The following is a 10,866-nucleotide window of genomic DNA, read 5'->3' on the forward strand; positions in this document are numbered from 1 at the left end:
CCGAATCTAACATCCTGTAATAGTCCATTTTATATAATTTTATATAAGTCAACTACTGTTATCTTATGACCGAACACTGGCAAAATAATGAATTGTGGTAGGTGGGGGCGCTCACCATCCACTCACTCAATGTAATTCTGCTGTCGGGTGTCAGTCCTTTCCTCTCCTCCATCCTTCCTTCCTTCTATCCTCTTCTGTCTTTCTTTTCTTCATTCTTTCCTTGTCCTTCTGCCTACGGTGACATTACACTCCCTCTTCTGTCTTTTTTTCCTTCATTCTTTCCTCTTCCTTCTGCCTGTGGGTGACTCTACACTAAGTGACAAGCCTAATGGTTTCCAGTACACCAGGAAACCATTTACTACGCTGGGTGGCAACCATATAACCAAATTTTGGCGCCTGGTGGTTTAGTGGGTAATTATTGCGCTCCAGTCAGATTGAGCCGGTGAAGGTTTATATCCAAGGGATGGTTGGGGTTGATTGCTCATGCAATGCCACTCAGGGATGAGTGAGGCTGGTCACTCTCATCTTAAATGTCGGGACCAACTGCCTAGCCCCGGGCTCCTACTCTCCTCATGGGGCAATGTAGGATTGGGTGATGGATGGATGGATGGATACACTGACGGCATAATTTGTTGTCCTTTTATAGTCGTATAGGCACTTACCCTGCTCACGGATGGATGAGCCTGGCCAGCTGGCCTTCATACCAGACTATAAATTTAAGCATACTCCAGTCAACACTTTCATAGGGATAATCCCTCATATCTTAATAGGCCTATATAACTTCATGCTTACTTGCATGCGTGTGTAATCGTACGAGTATTAAACGTGCATAATCTCTCTCTCTCTCTCTCTCTTTGACACACGCAGTAGATTTCCTTACATACAGTACAGTCACACTGGTAACCTTTCGGTTGGCAGGAACAAGATACAATCACTCTGTTTTTCAGTTGTCATCTAAAGTGAATACAGACATAATGTTGCTATGAAAGACGGTGATATATTTGACAAAATACACACGACACTCACACAAAATTACCAGTACTATGTAAGGCTTGCACTGCTACAAATTGTGCCTGCACCTAATGTTTTACGAACTTTTCGTAATGTAATAATAACAAATGTGCTAGCAGTAGCGGTCGCCCCGTCCACACAATTGTTATACACACTCACACACACACACACAACCAACTGGCATAGTGGTAATGTTTTCGCCTGCCAAATAATAGGACGAGGGTTCTCGCCGGATAGGGTGCGAAAAGTTTCACTAACGAAGTGGGAAGTTACTGTTCCTCTTGAGGGAGGGAATGGTTGTGTGCGTGTGTGAAGGTCACAGCCTTGCCCTAGATCGGACTATAGAGCTCTCAGCTCTCTTCCTGGAGGTAATGAGCTGACGATCACGCCAATCACGTTATCCTGACCGACCCGGTGAATTACACACACTCATCCAAACGCATTAAATTTTGGCAGGCAGTTCTCCTCTCCGCCCATTCCTTCCACACATACTTATTGTCTCATACAACTCACAGTTGAGGAGAATATAGCTGAATAATAATTCTTTCTGGAAATTAAATCGAAGGAAGGACTTATTTGTCCCAATTTTAAATAAGAAGTGTTTTTCAACCCAACTATTCTATTCTACTGAGTTTCTGATAAACTTCATGCATCAGTCTAGTACTACGCATTCTAACATTTGTTTGGATAAACAAATATTATTAATTGAACCAAGAGCAAAAAACATCACTGACAGAATGTGTCAGTACCACTGACTATGTTGGGTTAGCACTCGGCTGGCAATGCTCTTGTAAACCAGTGCTTTCCAGACTGGGGAACGCGACCCCCTTCGGGGTGTTTCAGGTAGATGGAGGAATGACCTGAAGCCATCTTCCAAAAGTTGCCATTACGAGTATATTGCTGAATGGCGCAGAAGCCTTGGCGTTGAGGAAGAATGAAGCGAAACAGCTGGAGAGGACAGAGATTGAGAATGCTGCGATGGCTGATGGGAGTGTCACTGCGAGAAAGGAGGAGGAATGATGACATCAGAACAGAGGCAGGAGTTGGGTCAGTTGTGGAGAAGGCAAGAGAGGCACGTTTGAGGTGGTATGGGCGTGTGACCAGGATGAAGGAAGTTGATCCTGTGAAGGTGCCATGGAGGAGTCAGAGGGAAGGGAGAAGAACGAGGGGAAGACAAAAGATTAGGTGGAGAGATGGAATTGAGAAAGAAATGAGGCAGTTAGCCCTGGAGGAAGAGGACGCAGCAGATAGAAGTTACTGACGACAACACAAGGGACTAAGGCAACGACTAGAGAGAGAGAGAGAGAGAGATTAGTCACAGGCAGTGCGTGCGTCTCAGACTCTGGTGAGTCAAGTGGTGATACACGAATCCATCTCATTCAGCTGCTGTCTACCGACCATCAAGTCATGGCCTTCCCAATCACAGCCACTTAAGCAGTATACTCGTATGATTTACTATGATTTGATGGATATTATGACTTTAAATATTATTACAGGCTGAAGAAGTTATTATAATCCCTAGGAAATTTAAAAGAATATACCGCATAAATAAACAAAAAAGTAGGAATATGTACTTACGCTCATTAGTGGCTAGAATATGCATTTGCATACGCACATATGCAAATCCATGATTATCATAAGCCTACCTTTGAGTCTCTGTGAGATTAACTGAGAGAGTTACACAGCGAGAGACCCAGTATTATACACTGCACAACACACACACACACACACACACACACACACACACACACACACACACACACACACACACAAGCAGCAGCTATTGATTGACGTGAAAAGGTCTTGGTCTGGTTTATGCTTAAATTAGTTTGTGACTAGCAGCCAGCATGTGCATACGATTTAGGAAATATATCAAATTCACATTGACAGCTAACAAAGATGCATCTGTTTTAATATCTGACATACATTAATGCTTTTGGGGGTAAAAAATACTAAAGGTTGACTGAAACAACGAAGAAATGGAATATTAAATAGATAGATAGATAGATAGATAGATACTGCATGTCTACGTTAAAATTAAGAATGTATGAGCAACTTTTCTGAGACGTATCGGAGGTAAACGTTTGATATTAGTCTGAGTTACAGATACCGAAGGGGGGACGAGTCATTATATAAAGTTACGTATTGGTGATGTCTGCGTGTTTCTATCAGCCTTGCATGATCACTGAACTGACCATTTTTCATCATGTCATGAACCATCACTTTACAGTTTGTTGCTACTTCGTGTGTTCCCCTATCATAAAAACACATTCATTTTAAATCGAGCAAATTTTGTTACGACATTAAATGGCTACTAAACCTCTCCCCAACACTCCGCTACCCCCGCCACCCTCCAATCCCTCACCTACCCCGCACGTCCCAACCCCTCCTTTATCCCCAACACTCGTTTGTTCGCTTACAGATTCCCTGCATCTATAATGATGGCCGAGCCATACATTAGCCCGGTCAGTGGGGTATGGGCTGATTAAAAAATAGTAAGGGGGGAGGACAGGACCCGGGGATTGCCCAGCACACACGCCCTGTCTCCTGACTGGCTATGTGGTGTGTGTGCCCCAACACTCTTACCGGATCAAATTATTTGCTGCTCCTGCTGTCTTCTACCCGGTGTCCCGTGCGGAAAGTTCTCCAACTGTATGTCTAGCCGATCTACAAGCATTTTACTTCATTCTCCCACAACATTTGGTCCTCTTGATTGGCCGTTATGTGCTCTACTTGAGCTTGATGGTGACTTGCTTTCCCAATCCTCGTTGACCTAATGCCCCACATAGCCAGCGATAACCATAACGCCATAATTAAAAAAAAAAAAAAATCGAACAACACAAAGTATTTTGTGGACCTCATTATTAGGCATGGAACTCACTTTAAATGAATGAGAAAAAAAATTAACATAATATTATTATATTAACATAATATTAACATAATATTATCATATATATATATATATATATATATATATATATATATATATATATATATATATATATATGGGTACAAAAGTACCGAATTACATTACCGAATTACAATTAGAGTACTGGTAGCAGCAGTGACACTACTTTTTTTCATGTACCGAAATTGGTACCGAGGGTACATTTTTAAGCATATTTTGTCGGTACTCGGTACCGTTATATTTTATTTATCTATATTTCTCGCATCGTGGGATTAAAAAAAGAAAAAGGTGAAGGCGAAGGCCTACATGGCAGTGCTGCTCTCGACCCGGCCATGTGCCTCAAGAAATTAAAAGAGGTAAATGAAAGCGCCAATCTAACGGTGTGCTAGGCTCAGTGAACGCAGTGATTAGGGGTGTGGAAGGCAGGTTCTGCCATCGTTTCGAGGACATTGACTGCCTACTTGCTGCTGCCTTCCATCCCCAGTTCAAGCTATCGTGGTTGGCGTGGTTACCTGAGTCTGCCTCCTACGACATAGAGAAAATGAGGAGGAGGGTGAAGATGGTGTCACTACTGCAGAGCAAGCTAGAGGACGCGGAGAGCAGCACCACTGATGTTGATGATGAGCAGGATGTCAGGGAAGAGTTTTTCGAACCCCTCTATGTAAAAGAGAGGAAGAAACGGGAGACTGGCGTAAAGTTAGTAAAGGAACTTTTGGAGAAACCCCAGAAACATAATATCAACAAGGATTGCTTTCCTTGCAAGGTTTTCAGAGACTTATTTGTAACTTATAACACGCCAATACCATCCAGTGCTGCTGTTGAACGTCTGTTTTCATTGGGAAGGACGTGCTTAAACCAAAACTGGCTGGACTCAGTGACTGTCATTCTGACGTGCTCATTTTCCTCAAGGACAACACTGGAAAGGAAAACTGAAGTGCACTATGTAATTATTAATCAGATTATTGTGCATGTAATGACACGATGTAGTCATAAAATTGTGTTTATTTTGATAAACACTAAACTAGGTTTATAAGAATGTGAACTACAGTGGCCAGTTAAAGTTTTAGCGATCCATGTATTGAAAGTATAGGACTGAACGGTCGCAAAACCTTATGCTTTAGTCGCCCCATAGTTAATGTGACTGTGACAATTGTCTGACAACATCTTTCATCACTCCTCAGGTCTGGCTCTGCTTACAAGCCTGGTCTGTGGGTCCTCAGTGTGGTAACAACAACAAAAAGAAAAAAATACTGAGCAAGTTTGCTTTATTCATACTCATGTACCGAGTACGGACTCGGTACTTATTTATTTATTTTTTGGGGGGACCGGTACCGGTAATGACACTACAGTTTTAGGAAAGTACCGGTACCGTTACCGAGGGTACTTTTTGTGTGTGTGTATATATATATATATATATATATATATATATATATATATATATATATATATATATCGTAAATGCCAGAATATGTTTTACGAAAACACTACAACACCAGTAGTTGTGTGAGCACATATAAATTTGGAGGGGAAAAACAGACGCTGACGGCTATGAATACCTGTATGTTCTACTCGAGTTTATAAAAACAGCACAAATCAGGAGCAGCCGCAGTAATAACATTATTATTATTGTTATTATTAATATCACTTACAATCGTATGACGGGAGAATCCTGTACTGTACACAGGAAAAATCATCTAACATATTGCCAATACGCCGGGAATAGAACCCAGGACTCTCAGGGTATCTTAGACAGAGAGAGAGAGAGAGAGAGAGAGAGAGAGAGAGAGAGAGAGAGAGAGAGAGAGAGAGAGAGAGATTAAAATATAAAATATAAAGAGAACGGAAGAAAGAAAGTTATGACTACAGTATGTTTGCCGAAAGCATGGTCAGCATTTGTATGGGAGAGTGCTTCCATGCCTATCACACTCCCAAAGACTTCTAAGTGTCAGAAAAGTTTGTAACTATGTGTAAGCTATCTGGTTAAATATGTAAGAAAAAATAAAATTATCATAGTGCGTATGGGGGCAATGGTGAGTACATTTCAGTCCACTACACACTAGTAAAAGTGAAAATGACGCTCACTACGAAATTATTTTAGACTGTTTTGGTTTTACAGGACCAATGACAAGTACTCACAGAGACAGAAAAAGACCCTGAAAATGCATACTTGGGAAGTACTACCGCCAAGGTAACGGGAGACTCAGGGGATATCCTGGATTCCACTTTCTCTCCTAGGCCTTGGTAGCTGGTTACACATCTTTCTGCCTCAATCATCAGAGGGCATCAGGCTGCCCTCTTTATACAACAAACACATCCACATTAAATCACATTGCCTTAAGCTAGATATTCTCTCTCCATAAAACACCAATCATGTCATTACATATCATACACATTCCACAACACATCCCTGCTCTCCTCCCTGTAAAAAGAACCATGGCTGCTGCTATACTGACAATTAGTGCGGTGGTTTCTAGGGTGACCACCACCGGCAGGGCTGGGTCGTCTGGACAGGGCCCTCCCAGTCGTCATCAAGCGACTGTGCCACCTCCAGTGTTGCGGCGCCCTAAATCTGCTCGTCAGTGCAGTAAAATTTTCTTTTGCAATATTAGGGGACTTCACTCCAACATCAACTCTCATCAAAGTTTTCTCCTTTTTGAATCCCCTGATCTGCTTTTTTTGACAGAGACACAAGTTAGCTCCACCTCTGATATAGCTAGATTTAATTTTCCTGGTTATATCTTGATTCAAAATTTCAGACCCAAAGGAGGCGTATGTTGCCTTGCTAAATCAGAAATTGCCCTTAAGGTGATTACTAAATATAATTGTCTTTATTTTGACTATTCCATATACAAATTAAATTCTTTTGGTAAAATTAAGTATTTCTGTTGTGTTTATCATTCCCCTAATTCCCCTCCAGAGCCGAGTTTATTTGCCTCTCTGTCTTCACAGCTAAGTGTCCTCAACATTAATACTGCATCAGAAATTACTATTCTGGGTGATTTTAATGTACATAATGTTGAATGGCTCATTTATTCAGCCAGGACTGATGACTCTGGTCTTGAATGTGAGCTATTTGCAGACTCATTTAATCTCACCCAGTTAGTCAGGCAACCCACCCGTGTACCAGACAACCCTGATCAAAATCCCCACCTGTTGGACTTGTTTCTAACAACCAATTCAGATAATTATAATGTCGAAGTGAAGTCCCCCCTCGGATCCTCGGATCATTGTCTGATTCAAGCCACCAGTTTAACACCTACCACACCCTCCTGCTCTGAACCTGTCGTGGTGACTAAATGGCACTACGACAGGGCAGACTGGGAAGAACTTCATAATTTTTTCATGGATGTTCTTTGGACCTCCTTTTTCTCCCAAGATGCAAATTCCACATTGGGACACATACAGGATTTCATTAAAGTCGGCATGGAAACATTCATTCCCCATCATAGTTACAGAAAAAGATGTAATTCTCCTAAATGGTTTGACCACAATTGTGCAAGAGTAACAGAACATAAAACAATAGCCTATAACACTTATACAAGGACCAAAACCAAAGAAGCCTTTAACTATTATAGAAATATCAGAAACCATGCCAGAACTATTATCAATCTTTCTAATCAAACTTTCTACACAGACAGGCTAATAAACTACTAAGCAACCCAAACGATAACAAAATATTCTGGTCAACCCTTAATTCATTCGAAACTAACTTCATTAACACCTCTTCCATTCCACCTTTACAGTTCCCCAATGGACATCAAGTAAGTGACCCATATGGAAAAGCCAAACTTCTTGTTGACATTTTTTCCAACAAACTCAACCCTAAATACAGAAAATCACAATATTCCTGTACTTGATTTTGATTCCCCTCAAATACCTCCTTTCATGATTCACACCAGATACGTACAAGCTGTATTACAGAATCTCTCAGCAGACAAAGCTACTGGTCCAGATGAAATTCCTTCAGTAGTATTTAAAAATTGCTCCTCAGTGTTGGCTCCTGTATTGGCAAAATTTTTCCGCCTATGCATCCGTACCTCAAGTTTTCCAGCCTCTTGGAAAGAAGCAAATATCCTTCCTGTTCCTAAAAAGGGGGCAACTTCTGATCCATGAAACTATAGACCAATTGCAATAACTTCCATTCTCGGTAAAGTTTTTGAGACACTAATTAACAAACACATAATGCCAGGTAGGGGGACCACTGATGCCATATTCATTGTTCGACAGCTTCAGGAAAAATATATTGGTAGGAGAAGGGATCTTTATTTTGTTTTTGTTGATTTGGAAAAGGCCTTTGACAGAGTCCCTAGAGAGGTGGTGAAGTGGGCAATGAGAAAGCTTGGCTTGGAGGAGTGGCTGGTTAGGGTGGTTATGGCCATGTATGTGGGTGCTCACACCCAGGTGAGAGTGAATGGAGATTTGAGTGATGAGTTTTCCGTGAATGTTGGTGTGCATCAGGGGTCAGTCTTGAGTCCCATGTTGTTTATCATGGTACTTGAAGCCCTTTCACGTGACTTTAGAAACAGACTCCCGTGGGAGTTGTTGTATGCTGATGATTTGGTGTTGATTGCAGAGAATGAAAGGGAGGCGGAGGAAAAGTTTAGGAAGTGGAGAGATGGTATGGGGCAAAAGGGTTTAAGGGTAAATGCAGATAAAACAAAAGTGATGATATCTAGGGTTGGTGGCGGTACTGTCAAAGACGAAGGAGAGTGGCCATGTGCAGTTTGCCACAAGGGCGTGGGAAGTAATTCCATCTTGTGCGGTGTGTGTGATAAATGGGTGCATAAGAGATGTAGTGGTATCAGAGGTAGACTGCGAGATAATGCTGATTTTATGTGTACGGCGTGCCGGGGTGAGCAGGTGGAGATCGTCAGACGTGAAAGAATTGAACTTGCTGGTGAATCTCTTGAGTGTGTGGAAGAGTTTTGTTATTTAGGAGACATGTTGTGTGCTGGAGGTGGGGCTGGAGCTAGCTCTGTGGCTAGGGTGAGAAGTGGTTGGAAGAAGTTCAGGGAGCTCTTGCCTCTCCTGACATTGAGGGGGCTCTCCCTACGTGCTAAGGGGTCTTTGTATGCAGCATGTGTTAGGAGTGTAATGCTGTATGGCAGTGAGACCTGGGCAGTGAAGGAGGAAGACATTCGCCGGCTCAGACGTACAGAAATGACAATGATTAGGTGGATGTGCAGTGCGTCCCTGCGTCCAAGGCCTGGAGGGGCTGGGTTTACAATGGAAGAGTTGAGAGGTAGGATGGGACTGGAGTGTATTGGTGTTGTGATGAGGAGAGGTAGATTGAGGTGGTTTGGACATGTGGAGAGGATGGGGGATGATAGTTGGGTGAGGAAGGTGAGAAGTGTTAATATTGGGGGTGGGGTTATGAGGGGTAGACCGAGAAAGACATGGGATGAGGTCATTAAGTGTGACCTTAGGGTTAAGGGACTGAACAGGGAGGCTGCAGTGGATCGTGCAGCATGGAGAGCCGCCATTAGGTGACCAAGGCCGACACATGCAAGCATGTTGGAGCCTTTAAAAACAAAACGAAACGAAACGAACGAAACGAAACGAATAATCAACCATCTAGAAATCAATAAGTTAATCAATGATCGGCAGTATGGATTTAGACAAGAACGTTCAACTGTAGACATTCTTTGCCTTCTTACCCATCAGATTAACAAAACAATAGACCAACACGGTGAAACACACACAATAGCACTAGATATATCAAAAGCATTTGACAGAGTATGGCACCAGGATTTACTGTCTAAGATGTCACACTATGGCCTTGCATCACTGGTTCCTCTACTTTCTTCATACCTTCATAATAGAAAATTATGGGTCATGGGAGATGGAATTTACTCTCAGTTTCATTCTATAAATGCTGGCGTACCTCAGGGATCAGTTTTGGATCCAACCCTCTTTCTCATTCATATAAATGACCTCCTATCTGTCACTCACAACCCAATACATTCTCTTGCTGATGACTCGACACTTCATAGTTCTTTCACATTTAGTACCTCCTTTACACAATTTGATATTATAAATTCCCAAATAAACACAGCAATTTCTCTGAACCAGGACCTTTCTAAAATTAATCAATGGGGACAAACAAATCTGGTCTCATTTAATGCTCAGGAAACTAAATACATTAATTTCTCCAACAGAAAGAATCCCTCAGACTCTCACATAATTTTAAATGATGTCAATATTCCCATATCCACTACAATTGATATCCTAGGTGTAACTCGAAACCCCAACCTAAGCTGGACAGCTTATGTTAAATCCCTTGCTAAAAATGCTTCTAAAAAACTGGGACTTATGTACGAAGCAAATGGTCACAATATACAAAAGTCATGTGCGTTCTCAGATAGAATACTGTTCACCAATGTGGAGTGGATGTGGAGCGGTTGCATTGTGGCAGTTGGAAAAATTCAAAATAAAGCCATTAGATTAATCAATAATCCTGCCATTATGCAGGACCTTCCTCCTTTATCAGTATGTAGAGATGTTGCTTCTTTAGCATTATTTTATTGATATTTTTACCGCAAGTGGTCTGACGAACTGGCTTCAATTGTGCCTCCCCTTCACATTTTCTCCCGAAATACTCGGACAGCTGGGAGCGTCCATGAACTCACACTCTCTCCCCAGCAATGCAAAACCTCTGCTTATCAAAATTCTTTTATCCCCAGAACTACTACTCTCTGGAAATCACTTCCTGGGAGTTGTTTCCCACACATATTTAATCCACCTCAATTCAAATCCAATTGTTATATATATTTTATGAATGGAGGATGCCTTTAGGCACATGGCCTTTTTTTTTTTTTCTTTGTTTTTCCTTCCTCCATTCATTATCATTAAAAAAAAAAAGAAAAATACGTAAATAACTGATTAAATTCGGTACGCAAGTGCTATATTTCTTTCCTTCACGTGGCAAGTGTACATAAATAATACTT

This window comes from Coenobita brevimanus, chromosome 16, assembly GCF_032717465.1.
Source record: "Coenobita brevimanus isolate Jiangsu-jjx chromosome 16, ASM3271746v2, whole genome shotgun sequence".
NCBI classification, from domain to species: domain Eukaryota; kingdom Metazoa; phylum Arthropoda; class Malacostraca; order Decapoda; family Coenobitidae; genus Coenobita; species Coenobita brevimanus.